Below are 20,115 nucleotides of genomic sequence, written 5' to 3' on the forward strand. Positions count from 1 at the left end.
TTATTACTCACTCTGGTGAATTGGATGACTGATGTCTAAAGCGGGTTACTGTACACCCATATCGATAATTAGGCCAAATTGGAGTGTAGTAAGTGCACACTTGCAGGGGTACCATCACATTTTCTAAATCGGTTAAGATCATAAAAATCGGAATGCGTGTACGTTTCTTTATTAGAATCAAGATAGAAACACTTTTAGAATGTGTTCTTTTAACAAGCAATCAGGAGACTCAGATGCTTGAGGAAGAACCACACAAAACTGGTCACCAGTCTGGTCACTCACTGCTGTGGGACAGTATTCCACTTCTAAACATGTACCACAGAGACATAATAATCTACCAAACTCCAATTTCCATGTTTCCACCTTTATGTTTACAAACCAAACAATCTCCCCCCCCCCTTCTCTCACTGCTCACTTTTTGCGTTTCATGTTCGTGTTGTCATAGACCAACTCAACAGGGAGTGTTGTTGTGCATACATGAGGATTGTGAACGTTGTATACAAAGACGGTAAACTCTCCATCCTGACTAAATGAGATTTTAACGGCCAGGGAGCAAAAATGGAAGTCACTGATTGTCCACGGCCAGACAGGAAGCTCTTACCGCATGAGACAGCAACGACTGTGCTGATGGCTGACTAAAGGCTGTCAATCAGCGGCATGCACTAATCATTTTAAACCTGATGCGCTGGTTATCCTCATAGAGTATATAGAGAGGCAGATACTTGTTTTATAATCTCAAAATTATCATTTTACATTTACATGCATATGCGGGAAGTGAAGTACAAGTATAATTTATTTAAGTATAAATTAAGGGTAAATATGATTCCTGAAATCTAGGACCTTAATAGTTTTTGGTTTTTTTTAATAAATAATTTGGATTCTTTGGAACAGATTAAAAAGTAAAAGTCCAAAACAACTGCACAACTAACTAGAAATGCAAGGTTTTACACATTGGCAATGTATCCCACAGGGCATCCTCAATTTGTTCATGATACTGTGTATGTATCATAAAGGTTGTCGATTGAATACATTCGAAAGAGATTTTTTTTTGTTTCCGTTTTCGATTTCAATAATGTTCAGTAACTTCCCAATGTATTTACTAACATACCACCCCACGTTTACCTAATGATCCCCAAAGGATACCATAATCATAATTTCACATTGGGGCGTGAAAATAAACAGGTCATGATAACCAAGTGATTAACATCAAGTGACGCTGTTGACAGGCTGGTGCGTTTGCAAGGTTTTACCGATGGAGATTTGTCTCGCAGACATTTTGGCAGCGCAACTTTGGGGCGCTAAGCAGTTTAAAGGCTCAGACACATCCTCTTGAATTGAAAGTGCACCAGATAAAAGCCTCTTCTGTGGCTCCACTGACTGCTTTACGCTCTCAGGAGTGACTCACGGCTTTTATGCGATGACATGCATATTCATATCTGGTCAGCAGAAACACTAGCCCAAAAGTTTTGAATAAAGATATTAAATAAAGCTGAAACTGTACTCGTGAGTGACCGGCTACGAAGAATGTGTTGATTAAATCGTGTCTTGAAGAAACTGAGACAAAATAAGAGTGCACTACTGTACACGTACTGATAATTACTTTTGTTCTTTTGTTACTTTTGTAGAACTTTCGGTTGGACCATTTTTCTTGCTCATTTGTTCCTTTGTAAAATAAATACGATTTGTCGTATTCCACAAAGCTCTTTGTCTGATTTGGGGTCCGACCAGTTACAAATCATTACAGAAACGGAGCAACCGGTTGGCTTGAGTGTTTGTATTACGTGTCTCACAAGTCATTCACCAGGATAAAAATGACAAGGAGAACATTTTGCAACTGCAATTTACTTAGCAGATGAGCTAAAAGTTAGCCAAGCTTTTTGTTTTTCTTCTTCTACTATTTTTTGTACGTTTTGTATGTTCTGGCAGTCTGGATGCCCTGTGGCGCCATGCTGCCTCTGCCATCTTGTGTGTGGTGTACTGTGTTGGTCATCAGGGGTACACCGCTGACCACACACTATAAGAGCAGTAAGAACACAATTTTTTTCCTTTGTCATGTCTGGGGTCTCTCACATAAAAATAAAAAAACAGTATGTGTGTATACAGCTTATGTCTCCACTAGTTTGCTGTCTAAAGAACCATAAAATGAAGTTGAACCAATCATTCTGATCAATATCAAATCCATCCAACCATTTTCTATAGCACTTATCCTGTTCAGGGTCATGGGTGAAAGGCGGACTTCACCCTGGACTGGTCGCCAGTCAATATCACGGCACATATACAGTAAAGACAGCCGACCATTCACACTCACATTCACACAATCACTGGGAAATGAACCCACAGTGACCTTCACTGACATCAGGAGAGTACCACTACACCATCGGTAACTCAATTTAAAATCAACAATATAAAACATAATATAAAAGGCCACTTTAAAATCCAAACAATTATTGCTTTGGCATCAAAGTACAATCTCTTAAAGGGCCGACTCTGGTGGAGCACTAACAAGCATTAACCGCCCGTTCACTGTTGTTGTTGTCCTCGGTAACAGGGGAATTAGCAGAAGCATGGTCCCAACCCTTTCCATCTATTGTGTATTCATCTGTGTGTGTTTGTGTGTCTTTGTGAAGACTGCTCTATGTGTTGATCTGTGACGCTGAGCCTTTCGCTCTGTCTGGAACCACTGTTTGTGTGTGGTGCGTGCGTGTACGCACTGCATGAGTGGAGCTGTGTGCTACTGATAACACAAGTGCATTGACGAGACAGTATGTGTGTGCGAGAGTCCGAGTCGGATTCACCTCTGGATGCCCTTTCCAGCGCTCCCTCCCAGTGCACGTTCCTCATGAATAATCCACTGTAACACTGACACATTTCAAGGGCCCACACGTGTAGTGTACGGTGGCTAGCTACTTTCATGCTACAGTTAGCACACAAGTGGTGGTTTATCTCGACATTATTAATAAATTTGGGCCTGACAGTAAATCCCAGCTAATGTAAATGTATTTTCTATTTTAGCGAACAAATGCAGCAAAAGTTCCTTGAAGTATCTACCAATGCCAAATGCTAGCTCCCCGAGGGACACGGTCGAACGCCTTCTCCAAGTCCACAAAACACATGAAGACTGGTTGGGCGAACTCCCATGCACCCTCGAGGACCCTGCCGAGGGTGTAGAGCTGGTCCACTGTTCCACGGCCAGGACGAAAACCACACTGCTCCTCCTGAATCTGAGATTCGACTTCCCGACGGACCCTCCTCTCCAGCACCCCTGAATAGACCTTACCAGGGAGGCTGAGCAGTGTGATCCCCCTGTAGTTGGAACACACCCTCCGGTCCCCCTTCTTAAAAAGGGGGACCACCACCCCAGTCTGCCAATCCAGAGGCACTGTCCCCGATGTCCACGCGATGTTGCGATGTTGCGATGTTGTCAACCAGGACAGCCCCACAACATCCAGAGCCTTTAGGAACTCCGGGCGAATCTCATCCACCCCCGGGGCCCTGCCACCGAGGAGCTTTTTAACTACCTCGGTGACCTCAAACCCAGAGATAGGAGAGCCCGCCTCAGAGAACCCACACTCTGCTTCCTCATGGGAAGGCGTGTATATATATATATATATATTTATATATATTTATATATATATAGCGGCACGGTGGGCGACTGGTTAGAGCGTCAGCCTCACAGTTCTGTGGACCAGGGTTCAATCCCCGGCCCCGCCTGTGTGGAGTTTTCATGTTCTCCCCGTGCCTGCGTGGGTTTTCTCCGGGCACTCCGGTTTCCTCCCACATCCCAAAAAAAAAAAACATGCATAAATTGGAGACTCTAAATTGCCCGTAGGTGTGACTGTGAGTGCGAATGGTTGTTTGCTTGTATGTGCCCTGCGATTGGCTGGCAACCAGTTCAGGGTCTGCCCCGCCTCCTGCCCGATGACAGCTGGGATAGGCTCCAGCACGCCCGCGACTCTAGTGAGGAGAAGCGGCTCAGAAAATGGATGGATGGATGGATGGATAGCTAAAATGACAAACCTGCTAAACCAGAACAATCGTAATTTGGATCAGCACACCTTGTTTTGATATGCCTACATTTGTCATTAAGATTTATGGATTATTCGCTGAGAACATACAGAAATTTTGAAAAATTACCTATCCTACAATGTTAACAAATGGGGAGAAATGCACACATTAAGCCTGAGCTGCATCCAAATTGAATGGGTTCTTCCTTGGCCCATCCTCCAAGCCTGGTTAAGTAGGCTTTGTGTAATCCTGCTAACACCTTAGCTAGACTAAAATATTACCGTAATGTTAGATTATGGTCTCTGAAATTAGCATTATTATTTTGATGTAACTCTTGTGATGGACCTCATTCGATTATGCGGGTGTACCCTAATGAAGTGTCGGCAATGGGAAACATGTTTGCTTGTGGCATTTTTCTTTTATTGAGCAGTCTAATAGCCAGTGATCGGAACATTTTCACACTCTGTGAGAGATGATTTCCTTCTCGCATGCAATTGACTAATTCCGGCTCCTCCTTTAGTGTAGACAGCCAGTAATGAGAACAACAATGACATGCAAATTTATGAAGCGTTCCTTATTTTGTATTTAATTTCTAAACAAAATCTAAAAAAGGTGCCATTTTAAACCCAACCCTAAAAACATAACCCTCAACCTTTATCATTATGTTTTCCTCTTTCAATCAGTAATGATAAGGATACTATCTTAACCCTAACACTCAGGTCCTAACCCTGTAACCTAACCCCTAATCCCAATCTTAACCCTAATCATCTTGATTGCCAGCTCTTCCTTCAATAATCTTTCTGGTAAATAAACCAGGCATGAGAACAAAAAGGATGCTATCTTGACCCAAATCCCATCACCCCTAACCTTAAACCTACCCTAAACATAACACCAAACTTAACCCAAAATGATAATCAACTTCATTTCCTGCTCATCCTTCAGTCGAGACAGTCAGTAAGGAGAACGACAAGGATGCAAGTTTAACCCTAACCTAACTACGCCAGCTCAAATCAACTTAATTGCCGGCTCCTTCTTCAGTCAAGACAGCCAGTAATGGGTACAAGGGTGCTATCCTAACCCGAATGCCCTAACCCTAAACTTAACCCCAACCCTACAGCTACATTTATACTATGTTCCCAGCGGCCACGGTAGCCCCGTTTCAAGCCACCGTGGACAAAATGGTATGGTCGTGAGACAACGCAGGGGGACAGGATGATTAAACATGTCAGACCATGATTGCCATGAAATTGTCAAAACATCTGCCTCAGCAGTCACGCTGTGGATGAGAAAACAAGTCTTCTGGAGTTAAACGGGATGCAAGCACCTAAACCTGACAGTATATAATAGGGCGAAAACACAATTTGGAGGCGGTTCGTAGTGTGACAGAAGGCCTTGCTGTTCCCGGCATCTCACTTGTCGCCTACAACCTCTCTAAAGCTAAGCCACGTATCTTAACTACAGCTCCTGCCGTGCCATACATGTTTGTAATGCTTTAAAGTTAAATATGTGTGTGTGAGAGCCAGAGAGGGAGAAAGAGAGAGGGAGAAAGAGAGAAGGAGAGAAAGAGAGAGAGAGAGCAAGAGAGAGAGAGGGGGGGGGGGGGGGGTGCTAGCTGAACCCTAATGCCCTAACCCTAACCCCAACACATAACGAGCTGACCCTCTTTTTAACCGTTGGTCTGCTTGCTACTCAAATAATAACAAAACGCAAGATAATCAAGAAAACAATATTTGCTGCTTTTCATGAACCCCTCTTCTCACGGGCCAAATGTGCTGTTGCTAAGTAAAACTGTGGGGCTGTAATGTCAGCAGCGTGAATTAGCAGATTGCAACAAAAGCTCTTGCAGCTACGAATCGAGAGCCAAGGGGGGGGGGGTAAACGGGAGCGCAATTAGTCGGCAAGACTCATGAATAAGTCAGCCAGAGTCCGTCCATCCATCCATCGAAATGCTGCAGTTTTCAGGCTGAAGAATGATACTGTGGCTGAAAATATGAACGCTTGTGTGGGGACATTTTTAGGGATAGTTTGTCAGAAGCTATCAGTGCTGATGTATTGTCCCGAAAACATGACGCAGGTGGTTACATCACCGGCGACAGCGTCACGCAAGCTAAACAGCATCGTGTTGACCTGCCAGTTGAAGAGCGAGGCCTGGTACAAAGACTACCCTCAATCAAGAGGGCTACTTATGCTTTCTTCTTTGCAAGCAACCATTAGACATGCAGCAAAAGCGTTCATTTGAGGTCCTTTGAGAAAATCCAAAGGGAAACCCAACCTGTTTGTCTCACTCGTCCACACCGAATGCTTAATAAAGGCCACAGTCATGCTCTTTTTGCTTGAGATCGGTCCGAAGGGCCAGAAGCTCCGAGGCTGACCAGCAAAACAAATACGGCGTAGCGTTAGTGCCCGGAAAGGACAGCGGCTGCCCACAGCACAGAGCTCACACCAGCCCAGCTTTTATTTGCGGTTACAGTGATTGAAGGAATGAAGGAAGAGCTCCAAATGTTTTGTTGCATTCTCCCCAAACTCCCTTTCTCTGTTTAGAGCCAGAGAGCCAGACAGAGAAAACAAAACAAAAATGTTGAATCAGGCCGAGTCATAACAGACAGCGTTGGTTCACAATCAGCATGACACAGCACTGTAACTTCAGATCGATCCCGAAAATGAAACTCTTTTAGTGCAAAGAGTGTTCCAGAAATTACAGCACATAGTGGATGGTTTCAAAAAGAAAAGTGTGCACACTCTACCTAAAGTAGCAGGAAGGAGAAGCCAAGCACGAGAGAACACTCTGCTTCACTATTGTTGTGAAGTGTAACCCCCCCTAAAGTGTCATATATGAAACATAACTGACATTTTCAGAAGCCAATGCTTGTTTGTGATAAACACTAAGAAACACAAAGAAAATTGTGTTCCAAAATCTTTCAATATCTTTTGCCAATAATGTCCTCATGCAACTGGATCTTATGTTCGCATCAAAATATTTTGTTTCATGCAATCAAGTTATATTTTAGAGCAATGTTGGAATGACAGATTTGGGAATGTTGGTAACCATCAAAGAGTGCATTAATTTGCTGCCCAGACGGGCTGGTGAAACAGACAGTAAAGGGAGTTAAGGGAGCGAAGTTTGTCCAGTATTGTTTTTAACACATTTACAAATAATAATTAGTTGTAAATATTGCATGTATACTGACAATACTGCAGCTACTTTTTCAATGTGCCTTTTTTACAGTTACAATGATAAAATACCAGCATTAATCCACATCGTTACTCTTGCAATCTACATTTGAATGTGAACACGTTTAAGCTTTGAGCCTCGACAAGACAGTTCGTCCTCAAAGTATTCAATATGATATTTAATTTCTTCTTGGAAAGGGTTAATTGTGTGCCGGCAAAAATGTAAAATGTGATTGCCGCATGAACAGATGAGGTTGTAGCCCACCTCTTGCCCAAAGCCAGCTAAGCTAGGCCCAGGCTCACTCCTGACCCTGAAGAGGGCGGTGTTATAGAAAATAAATGGATGGATAGATTGATGGAACCATTGATAACTGATTGTTAATTTCAACACATCAGGGAAACTTCCTTCGACATCCCATTGTGAAAAAAGCACTACAAATACCTTTGAACAGTAATAATAGCACAGACCGCGTCAAGCTTGTCCACCAATATTATCGACCGGTAGAGACCATTGTACGTGGGTGCCATCGCAATGACAGAGATGCTACTCTCTCCCTTTCCCCAGCCAGTGTACCATCAACTTGATTTTTTTAATCCGATTTAATCTCTTTCAGTAAATGGCTTTAAATGATTGAAAGAAAAGCTGTCTTTGATAGTAAATGTAATATCTGCCATGGGTGGTCCTGACGGAAACAATGCAGGTAAACCAAGAGGCAGATTGAATAATGGGCATAGCAGCAGCAACTGCCGAGGACTCTAGCGCCATGCTCCCCATCTCTGCCAAGTGTAATGGGATTTCTATGCTTTAAATGCACTTCACTCCCTCTGTTGGGCAACGAGGAAGCTCAACTATTGATCCACAAACAATTTAGCCGTCCAGCTGTCCGGAGAAAGGGAAAATAGAACGCCTCTAAATGTATAATGAAGCTTCCCAGGAGGTCGGTCTCCTCGGTATGCGCTTCACGTGCCAGGAGGAAGCCTTCGCCTTTTCGGGCCACGTCCTCCATGAGCCCTCCATCCGTAAATTCTCACACATAAATATCCGTCGCCTGAGGGTTCAGGGTCAGCCGGTATAAAGAAGAGTGTTTTTCACTAAGGACGTTTCTGATTAGACTCAGAATCCCCTTAGACTGCCTTTGGTCTTTCCACAAATCGAGTTTAGGACGCTTTCAAAGCAACAAGACTCATCTGTCCTGAATCACTACAATGAAACAAACAGGTTCATGTTTGCTACATATGAGAAATAATAGGAAGCGTTATTATACACTGCAGTCTTGAATGCTGATCAAGCAGCAAGACGTTTTGTGCTCCTGTCTTCCACACATGCTTTTAGCACCATAGCAACAGGCCGTGTTCAAAGGCCCTGGGAGTGGCCCAGGCCCAACGAGGCTTCTCTATCTAATTGGGCAGCTCGGAACGCCATCCGTCTTGTTCCTTATCCCCGGCGCTCAAAAAGATAGCGGCGCAAGCATCCGAACAAACAGTAAGCTTCCTCAATCCCACAATGAACGTACATTGAAGAGGATTAAGTAGAAAACAATGCAGCAGATTACTGACAATAGCAATGCTGAAGGATACAGTGGTGATCTAATCTTTGAAATGAGGCTAAATAATGTATTTTATATGTACATTATGTATACAGCTTCACTAGGGCACTTTTTCCAAAGCACTGTGCTTGCAACAACTATTTGCTATTGATGTTTTTTTCACTGACGAAACCAGGTACTATTCCATTTGCCCTCTAACATGACAAGTCGATACCATATGAGTGGGTGACAATGTGCAGTTTTCTACGACTAAAAACACAAAGTCAAGCCCTGTTGGTATTGTCAATTTGACAAAGGTACTGAAAAGTTTTTACGCAATGGTACATGCACAGGTATCCCAAAAGTCACTTGTAATTTTCCATTTTATTCCAGGTATCATTCGGACAGATGTGAGACCACCAGCATCTGACAGGTTAGGCTTTGCAGTTTTTGTAAGCATATCATTCCATTGCCCATGACTGGCCAATTGACACTGGAGTCGTTTTGCAAAATTGCTGCTCCCTACTGCAGTTCAGCACTAGTTTGAGAAGCTTTATAGCCGTCACACTGCAGTGTAGTATAATTTACGCTATTAATCACAAGTTTCTCAAAACAGGATCTGTTCTTGAAAGAAAAAACACAACTGAAGGCCTGCTACTACAACCACTGATGAAAACACCTAACTCTTAGAGCAGGCTTTTGTACAAAGCCAAGGAATCTATCTGGTGGGCTGCACTGGAACTCTGCATTAGCAAAAGCTTGATTGAGCGGTGAGTGATAAAGCTTTACCTGTACCGGTTCCAAGCCTTTGAACAATCCGAAGTTTGTACAGGTAAATTAGAAGATCTTTTTCAGGATGGAACTGATGTTGGCCTCCCACTTCAGGTCCTTTGAGACTGTAATTCCCAGGAACTTGAAGGTCTCGATGGTTGACACAGGGCAGTTGAAAAGCTTGAGGGGAGGACGTTTCCTGAAGTCCGCGATCATCTCCACGGTCTTCAGCTGGTTTAGCTCCAGGTTGTGCTGGCCGAGTTTATCACTCTCAGAAGCATCCCCTGAATCAAGCTTTTGTTGATGCTACAGTAAGTTCCAGTCCAGTTCTCCGGATAGACTTTACCCTCCTTTGCGCAAACGCCTGCTCTAAAGAGTAGTGGCAGGGTAGAAGCAGGCCTTCCGCTGGATGGCTTGTCAAGAACAGATCTTTTTTCCAGAAACTTGCTCTGGATTGCGTAAATTGCACAATGCGTTGAAGTTGGGGTGACGGCTATAAAGTGTCCCAAACAGAAACTGAATTGCAGTCCTGGACAGAAAAACTTCTCGGCAGGCGGAGTTTTGGCAACACTGCTCCAATGTCGATTCTTGAGCCATGGGCATGGATATTCTTATAAAACCTACAAAACCCAAGCTGTCAAATGCTGTTGGCCTCACATCTGTCCGAATGATATCCATCCATCCATCCATTTTCTGAGCCGCTTCTCCTCACTAGCGTCGCGGGCGTGCTGGAGCCTATCCCAGCTGTCATCGGGCAGGAGGCGGGGTACACCCTGAACTGGTTGCCAGCCAATCGCAGGGCACATAGAAATAAACAACCATTCGCACTCACAGTCATGCCTACGGGCAATTTAGAGTCTCCAATTAATGCATGTTTTTGGGATGTAGGAGGAAACCGGAGTGCCCGGAGAAAACCCACGCAGGCACGGGGAGAACATTGCAAACTCCACACAGGCGGGGCCGGGGATTGAACCTGGGTCCTCAGAACTGTGAGGCTGACGCTCTAACCAGTCGTCCACCGTGCCGCCTCCGAATGATATGTGCAATTAAATAGAAAAAAGGAAGGATATTAAAAAGCCGTTGAGGATGTGGATTTTTTTTAAAAGGCTTGGAAAAAAAGTGTGCGGATGTATCCTTAGAGTCTGTTTGTGGGTGTGTTTGCCACATTGCAACACAGCAGATCAAATCTCAGCATAAATCAGTGACTGGTTTTCTGTTGCACAATATTGCATGTCATCTCATCTTCAGTGGCCCAAAATAGCATTTGTTTGACTTTTTTGCATTTGTAGAGAGCACAGTGAATCTGACTGAGCTTTAGATGGTGTCATGTGGACTCATGTGAGAAGACACAGACTAAATCCTGCACATGAAATCTGACGCCTTGATGAGTCATTTAATTCTCCATTAAGAAACTGGCAATTACATAATTATGTAAAACCTATCCAGAGTACATATTAAGCTTGAAGTGCTCTTCACTTGAACATGCCACCAGCATTAAATACAAGCCTCTGATGTGCAGCCATTAAAATGCAATGGTCTGTTTCATGAGCAAATTTGATATGTTGACAAACAAACAAATGCAGGTGCTAATACTGCATTGAAGCCAACTCAAATATCATCAATATTGTGTGAGTGGCACACGAGTAATAATGACACTGTTAATCCCAAAAGATACAGATAGCAAGTATAAAAATAATATCGGGTAAAATGTATCATAAAAAAGTTCAATCGTATGAGTAAAAGTTGTTTTGTTGAGTTGCTTTATTGTTCACTAATGTACATCACTACATTACCAATGTTAAGTCAATTCGAGATTGTTTTTTTTCTAATTAAAAACTGATTAATATCCATTCATACATTTTCTATTCTACTTGTGCTCATTAGGGTTGCGAGTGTTGATTAATATCAACATAAAAACAAATATTAAGTTCAATACAAAATATATGCCTTCGGAAACATAGACGCAAAAGTGACATCACATTGAGGACATTGATTAGTGTCATCCAATTTCCCCAGCGAGCATCAGAGAAATCCACTGGCCAATTTCCTAATACTGCCAGATTGTCGGGCACATATTACCTCAATGGAAACGGAGCAAATCGGATTCTGACTGATATTTGGAATCACTTTAGAAGATCAACAAACTGGAACAACAATATAGAAAGCGTAGCTAAACAACAACAGTGAGGGTAAATGGAGACATCCATCCATCCATCCATTTTCTATATCGCTTATCCTCACTAGGGTTGCGGGCATGCTGGAGCCTATCCCAACTGACTCTGGGCAAGAAGCGGGGTACACTCTGGACTGGTCGCCAGCCAATTGCAGGGCATGGAGACATTTTCTTGGATAAAATTCAGTTTCATCATGATGTGGATGATGCATCAGACATGCTTCACTTTATCTTTGTTCATGTCGATACAGAGTCTGTGACAAGAAAGCCTAGAATGGAATATTATTCTCAAAATCACTAATAAAACGGTGCCTTCACAGGTCAAAGTTGAAAATACTTCTTGCGCAATCCCAATCCGACTTGACACATTCCAAAACATAGGGAAAGGCCAACTCACTAGTCCAGATGACGTGGCATTCCCCAGGACACAATCTTAGGTCCACTTGTGTTTCTTATTAAAGTTCTGCCTTAGTGTTGAGTACTATTCTGATAACTTTCTGCCAACTCTGCAGCACCATAGTTTCCATCATTTTACATGAATTTTACATTACCCTTGTTTGACATCCAGAACAATCTAATGATCTCCAACCATCTAAATCTTGGTGAGACCCTTGACGTCATTCCATAATATCACTCAGTTTGGTCAGTTCTGCAATTTTTTTTATGCTTTCATGATCCGTTTGTCTGGGCCACCAGTTTAATGTCCTTTAGACTTGTATATTTCTTTCTTTCATACAACTCAAGCACCTCCACATTGCTTACCAAACACACTGTCCTTCTGACTTCCATGGGATTGAGAGTTTTAGATGTATTACCCTTTTCTTCTGGAATTTCCTTTCATAAGAAAGCCTTGGATTGTACCTCCTGAAATGGGTCTAGTTAGTTCATAACCATTACAACCATGACAATGCGGTTGGCTCCTTCTTTCTTTTCTGTTACATTCGATTGTCTTTACAGGGTTTTAATTCATTGGACTGTGTGTATTGTAATGTGTCCTTGAATGCTTCAAAAGTGCTCTTTAACCAAAACATGTCATCCTGGGTATACATGACATTACAATGTTTTATGGTAGTCTTGTCTACTACAGAACATTTTTGTCAAGCAACTTTAATCCTATAAATAGATTAAATGAGAAGAGCTGAGGTATCATGTGCAAAACTATAAATACTTTCCATAATGCACTCCTTTTTTGTCTGAACCACACACACAAAAAAAACATTTATTAAGGTTTATAGAAACATAAGATAAAGAATTAGACTACAGATAAGCTAAATCAGTTTAGAGTTGAGCAGCTTTGACTCAGTGTGACTGAATGAGTAATCATATAAAATCTGGCATTAAAAGCGACAACCCCCCAATAGAGTAGAGGGAAAACCAGGTGCAGTGGCCAACAGAAAAGCAAAATCAGCACTTGGTAGCGCTGTCATCAGGGAGCAAGGTTACGCATTATTGCAAGGTGTTAATGTCCAATATTCCAGTAAAGGATAGTTTTCGCTGCAATATAATTAGCAGGATAGCATTTTAGATAGATTAGGTGGATTTGCATCAAAAGGGGAAAAAGATCAATTTTTCAGTCTGGCTCAACCACACAGTATATTCATCATCGGGTTCATGCAGAAAGCAGGCAGCAGGCAGGATGAAGTGCAAACGGGGACTTTCTCCTCCTCAGGCATGAACAGAAGAGAGCTCTGTCTGTCTGCGTCTGTCTGTCTGTCTGTGTTTGTTTGCAGGCAAAGACGTCATGTTGTGTCTCCGCCTCACAACTGTACCATTAGTGCATCTCGCTATTGATTGTTCATTTGTCAACTGCAGAGCCAACAAAAAAAAGGAAGGAGGGCGGGGGGAGCATGAGCGCAAGGACAGAAGGAGACATTTGTGCAAGCGTGCAGGACAGTTGGTGCAATCAAGCTGCAGTTTGACATCGTTGTTACTCCCTGCTCAGTATCGACGGCGCTTTCTGTGCTCAGTCGAGCGGTTCCAATCAAATTCGGAGGGTCCACTGGTTGGCAGCAGTGGACGCTCGGAAATTTTAATGTTTTGACAGTCGAACAACTCAATTCAACTTCAAGACAAATATGGTCCAAAGCATGACCGTTTTAGCACCCTTTCGTTGATGCACCTACCAAAGTGGTATATGATGGGAATGCAGTGTTTGAGTGGAGACACCGATCACCAGTCAATCGCAGAGATGACAAATGGAAACAGACAACCATTACCAAGCATTGACATACATTGATAAAACTGTCATTCATCCATTCCAGCCCCTCAAAAATCACCAAGTGTTTAAACAAGTAAAATAGCAGTCCACACAATAGAAGTTTGTAAAAACAAACAATGGTAACATAATTAAAAGTAAGAATAAATCAATACGAATGTAAAGAATCAATTGTCCTCCAGGGCGGCCGTATAATACAGATATGCATAATACACGAAGATGCGTTTCACAACTAAGTGACTTAGTAAGTTGCAGTAATCGGAGTCGTTTTTGCAAAAAATATATATGCCTGTGAGTATTGTTATATTGATTACATGTGTTGGTGCACCATTTGTCTGCCAATATCTGTTTAAAGGGTTAAAACTACTGTCACATTGATGCTAGTTTCGTTAACGTGTCTATGGCTTTTTACATCGTGTGTTAGCATTAAGCCATCAGACTTTAATTCAGTAAGTATTGTAGTTTGGTTAAATACACAGTGTGTAATTCTATTTGTTTTATGTTTAAACTTTGCATGGGAGTAGCAATAAACAGCTTGAAGAAAGGACTTGGTCTTTGTTTGGCTGCTTGTTGCGAAGTTCGCTGCCACAAATTATTGCTCGTAACTCAATTTTTTGCTTGCAAGTCAAGACAAAAAAAATTGGCAGCGCGACAGAATCCTCAAAACACGTTAGTCAAGGTACCACTGTATATCCATTCCTCTGCAGAAAGAGGAACCAGTCTCTGGAGAGCAGAAAATTCCATGGAATATATCATATCCCATGATTTATTTCTTTAAGAAGAGAATACCTTTGAAATCCAAGTCGATTAAAAGGTCAAACAACCTCCTGCCATGGATGCCAACGCTGCCATTCAGTTAGTTATCACACCGACAATCTTTATTTGTCTTTTCCGTATAAGTCAAGGGATGCACCATCCAGGGATCAGAAGAACATCAGTAAAGCCATCCAATCAGCTAAAACTGCTTTCATCTGGTACGGCAAACATCCAGATTTCTGTTTTGTGCACTGCTGCTTACTAAGTAGTATGAAAATGTCAAAAACCCAATGTCCCTTTGAAGAAAAAAAAAAAAAAAAAAAAAAAAGGGGAAAGAAAGTTTGATAGTGCAGGGAGGGACATGTCTTACAAGAGAAGAGTAAAAAGCCATTCACGTCACCCTCGTGGCCATGCTCAATGAATGCAAGGCCGCCTCACCACAAGACGGATGCAGTGGGAGCCTTTAAAAAGATCACTTGTGTTGAGTCATTTGTTGTGACAGTAAAAGAGGATGAGAAGAGCCGCGTCCTTATAATGCATCAGGAGCCCGCAGCCAGCACGCAGGCATGCGTGCCGGCATTGTCGGCAGGCGAGCAAACTTATTACAAAATTCAACGCGCCGCCGCAGTTCAGTTTCAAAGAGATGTTCGCACGCGGGTAGATGTTCGCACGCGGGTAGCCCCCTCCTCTACTTTGGAGGGGGCTAAATTCTTTTTTCACCTAGCAGGACGTAGAGGGTCTGTCCTCGGGGGTTAGGGGGTTGAACGCACAGCCGAGGATGCATTAGCAGCAGTCCTACTTGCAACATTCATAAAGTGCTCCACCTGACAGGCGTCCATGCAATCATTCCTGACAGTATGCCGCATTTTGGCGTCTTGTGCGTTCTTTTCCACACAAGGCTAGGTAAATTCTGAAAAAAAAAAGGTCACATATTGTCCTGTAGATCTTTTCAGAATATTTGGCTTTGGTAGTATAGAAAACGGTATGGATGGACATAAACAATACCAAAACAAAAGAAATGGTGTACCTCATCTACTAATAGCTTATATCAGTTGTCTGTTTTAACATCTCATTCACTGCCAGCCTTCCAAGTTAACATGGATATTTGACTTCTAAAGCCGTCAATGGCAGTGAATGTGAGCCCAAAAGTGTAGCATCAAGTGTTTCTAATCATTTGGATTACCTTATTTTTGGCAAGATGAGTGTCCAAATATTAGAAATTGCTTTCACCGTGTCAACAATAGTACACATTTTCTTCCGTTAAGACTCCGACTCCACTCCGACACTCACAATTGAACATTACAACCAACAGCGCTCTATTAAGATTCTGCAAGTGTGTCATCAAAAACACAGCACATAGTGTATAGATGGAAGGATGCAGGACGCGTCCATATGCACCTTCACCTGCAGTCCGGAAATCTTTAGTAAAAGGCGAAAGATTTATACCTCACATGATCCCCACAACAGCAGGTCTCAAGAAGAGTGTGTGCATCATTTATATTGCACTTAGTGGCACTACATGCTAATGAGATGCTAAGTGGCCCAATCAGAGGTAGGCTCCTTTAAAGCAAGGTGTGTTGTGTGCATAGTAACACGCGTCACTATCTCGAGAGCACGCAAAGATCATCAGCACCACCACACAAGTCGCTGTATGTGCCACCGCAGCACTGAAAAAAAAATACACCATTTGATTTGGTCCGATAAGCACACTATATTCTGCATTGCGGAGGGGCAGCGTGCAGGCTTCCATCCCACGGACATGTAAACAACACTCCCTCCGCCTCCAGCCTCCAAAGCTGTCACCATTGCCGGCTTTTTCCCCTGGAAATGCAAAATGTGTCAGCGTCTCTTACCTTCCGCGGAGGGCGAGCCTTGTGTGTGGGTCTGTGTCGTCCCGCACTACGACGCTCACATCTGCTCCAGCAGCGCGCCGCCGGCCGCTCGGGAAGGAGCTGAGGAGGAAACTGACACGGAGAGCGAGCAAGAGCGAGAGCCGCGCGGTCCTGCTGTCCCCGGTGGGTTGGGAGGGAGGTGCAGTGAGCGCTCACGCCGCTAGAGGGAGCCAAACGTGTTGTCATGAGCACAAGAGCAAAAAAAAAAAACACTTCCATCCAACATCATTGTGTGTATTAACATTTCATTTAAGGGTACGCAGTTATAGGAGTTATAAAAAATATATATTTATGATTTGATTTATTTATTTTTTTTTTACCCCACAGCGCGCCGTACATTTGGTTTTGGTACTTATCCAGTTGAATTAATCCATCTCTTGATACCAACACACCACTACACGTCACAATTATAGAACCCATCAATACCGCACACACAAATCCACAATATAACAGCATGCACATAATCTGGAAAACGTGTGTCTGTGTGTGTGTGTCACGAGTGCTTTGCAGGGTTGACGTGTTGGAGTCTAGCAGCTGCACCTTGTCATCCTAATTACACCTGACTGCTCTTAAGACGCTGTGGGACTCCAACTCGTCGCCAGACTATCAACGCTCTACGTCGAGTTCGTAGCCTAGCCACCTTGCCATCTCTTTGCTTCCTGAAGACCTAGTGAGTTAGCTCTACCTAATTCTTGTTCTTTGCCCCCATTCTGCCATCTGCCCTCGCTCTCTGCAAACCAGTGCCCACCTCTTGCGGCCCACCGACAACACGGACTCCTACCCTGCCGGACCGGTCCTCGTTAGAACCCTGCCAATCCCGGATTTAGTTCTCGGAGTTCCTTTGTTCACTTCAAAGCTGCAATAAACCTTTATTCACAAACTCACCTCCCTGTCCTCTCTGCATCTGGGTCCAATTTGCAACCTGAATCCTAAAACAGAGTCATATACAGTGGTGCCTTGAGATACACGTGCCTTGATTTACGAGATGTCGCTTGGCAGATTTTGTTTTTTTTTGTCTTGAGATATGGGCAAGATTTGAGATGAGTGCGCTTCGGACCCCCACCGCTAGATGGCGGCAGCATTCACAACGGCCGGCCACCATCAGTTCACATCGGTTCCTCGGTGTCTGCACCGATGTCTCCATACGAGACTGTGAGTGCGCCGCATTTAAAGGGGATGAGAGAAGCCGCTTTGATTGGACGACTGAAGTCCACAGCAGCGCAAACGTAAGTACCAACACAGACCGGGTTTAACCTTACTCCGCGCAGAGTTACGTCACGCACCACGCCGGATTTACGCCAGTCAAGAAAATAGAGCCCACAGTGTTTCCTCGCTGTACTATTGTTGTGGCAGTATTTTTCGATATCATTATATACACATTGGAAAACACTCAAGAGTTGTCTTTTAGCTAGCTAGACAACTAGACAGGAGAAGTGATTCTCCACAGGACCTGTCAATGTACAATCCTAGCAACAGCCTCACTTCGATCATCGCCACCGAGCCCCCTCTCCAAGCAGGAGACCAGAAGAGGAACGAGGAGAAGCGGCAGTAAAACAGCCCAAAATCCAGATGTCCGGAGAGAGGGTGGTGGGACAAAATGGCTGCCGTTGACCAGGGACAGCGTTCAATAACTGCTTGTTGTATGTTTCTGAGGAAGAATGATTAGATAGAGTTTATCAGAGGACAGAAAAGAGCTCAGCTCACCTCTGTGTAACTTTTTACTGATTCCCCACTTCCTGTTCGTGCTTTATCTTCTTTCTTGGCTTTTTTTTTCTTTTTTTCAAAAAAGATGTTCTGTCTTCTTGTTTTTGTACATTCTGGTCAATGCTTGTTTGAAACCTCATCCTCCCACTCTTTTATTTTACTTTTAATCTTTTTCAAAGTTGTTCTGTTTCCCAAAAAGTTGTTTTCTTGTTTGTGCTGGGTTTTTTTGCACTACGCCAACCTGTAGTTAAAAAAAATTAGACATTTGATTTCTTCAGTTTTAGTGTTTCCAACTTGAAGGCCTCTCACTTGATACATGTCCAGTGAAGATACAGTAGACATTAATCCACTTGAATTAGATTATGTTGGCAGATGATTGTATTGATGTGAGTGAGTATTCCATGCATACTGTATTTGTGTGTACACCAACATAAAACCATATTTTATGTATGTATTGTTTTATTTCAATGTATTTCCTTGCCTGTTTTCCAGCAGGCACACATAAAAAGGGCATGTGTTGCGATTCCAAGGCCGCGACCATGTGTCAGTCCAAACACATGATCCCCCGGGGATTACATTTAAATCTTTGATATAAACAGTGCACCGCAAATAATACTCTGATGTTGTGACAGTGCGCCATTAATAATGCAACGATCTGTGAGAGAGAGTGGCCTTGAATTAATTAAAGGACTTGGGCCCACTTGGGTTGATAGAGAGGGGGTACATATGCTGAGTTAGTTCTTTATTAAAGAATAATAAAGTACGACAAAAAAATCTGTAATACTTTTTTGGCACCCTTTCATTTGTGTACCAAAGGCAGCGGTACTAAACAGGAGGAGCTAGATGCTGTCTATTGATTGGTCAAAAGAGATTTTTTTTTTTTCTCCTAAATTTCTCAGATATATGTTTTCTATGTTGGTTTGTTTAAAAGCGTGCTAATATAACAATACCACTTTTTGGCACCTGTGCACTGAGACACAAAGGGTGTTTTGTGGTACTAAATGGGAGGAGCTACAGTACATGCTGTCCATTGATAGGTTGACAAAGAATTGTTACATATACTGGGGGCATTCAACTTACTTTTGAGAAAACAGTTAGGCATGAACCTTAATTTCTAAAATAAAAGAACTGTATCACATTTTTGGCACCCTTTTGTTGTGGTACCAAGAGCATGGTAACAAACATTGGTCTTTAATATTATTATTTTTTTTTTACTTTCTTCTTAATTTCTCCAGAATAATGCATCAATATGAATCACCATTTCTAAAACAACTGATCTGTACCACTTTTTGGCAACGTTCCATTGGAGTACCAAAGGCAAAGAACCAAACAGGAGGAGCTAGATGCTGCGCATTTCGTCAACAGAGAAATCATCACTCTATTTGACAAGCTTTTTTTTTTATTTTTATTTTTTTAAATTTGATGTGTCAGAGATGGCAATCTATGAAAGTGTCCAAATTGGCATTGTTCAATATCAGCCAATTTTGACGTTGGCCTCAATAATTTTACACATTTTTCATTCAAGTGGACTAAAGTAGTACCAAAGTTTTGGCACACTTGCAACGTGGTACCAATGGCGGAATGGTACCAAATAGGAGGAGGTACAGTAGTTGCTGTCCGTTGATTGGTCAACAGAGAATCATTGTATCCTTTTTTTTTTTTTTTTTTCTCAAGGATAATGTGAATCTTAAAGGCAATTTGTAAAATCACTGATCTGTACTACTGTACTTTTTGTTACCTTTACAGTGAGGTACCAAAAAATAAGCTAGTTAGTGTCCATTGTCACTTCATTGACATTTCTTTTTTTGAGGAGTTGGGTTTGTGCGAAGGTGTACAATTTGGTACTTATCCAGAGAATTGTGGGCCTTGGAGTAGGTTCTGTCTACTTTTAGATGCAAGTAT

At 42.7% G+C, this 20,115-nt stretch overlaps 1 protein-coding gene across 2 annotated transcripts in view; it reads right to left on the minus strand.

Moving 5' to 3' along the window:
- cntn1a (contactin 1a) overlaps positions 1-16,643 on the minus strand; it is an 81,742-nt gene extending 65,099 nt beyond the window's left edge. For both annotated transcript variants that reach the window (XM_061773761.1, XM_061773759.1), the window contains exon 1: positions 16,471-16,643. The gene's annotated coding sequence lies outside the window, so the exon portion shown is untranslated. The remainder of the gene's footprint in view (positions 1-16,470) is intronic.
- Between the last annotated feature and the right edge of the window lie 3,472 nt (positions 16,644-20,115).

The sequence above is a fragment of the Phyllopteryx taeniolatus genome, chromosome 5 (genome assembly GCF_024500385.1).
Source record: "Phyllopteryx taeniolatus isolate TA_2022b chromosome 5, UOR_Ptae_1.2, whole genome shotgun sequence".
Lineage (NCBI taxonomy): Eukaryota > Metazoa > Chordata > Actinopteri > Syngnathiformes > Syngnathidae > Phyllopteryx > Phyllopteryx taeniolatus.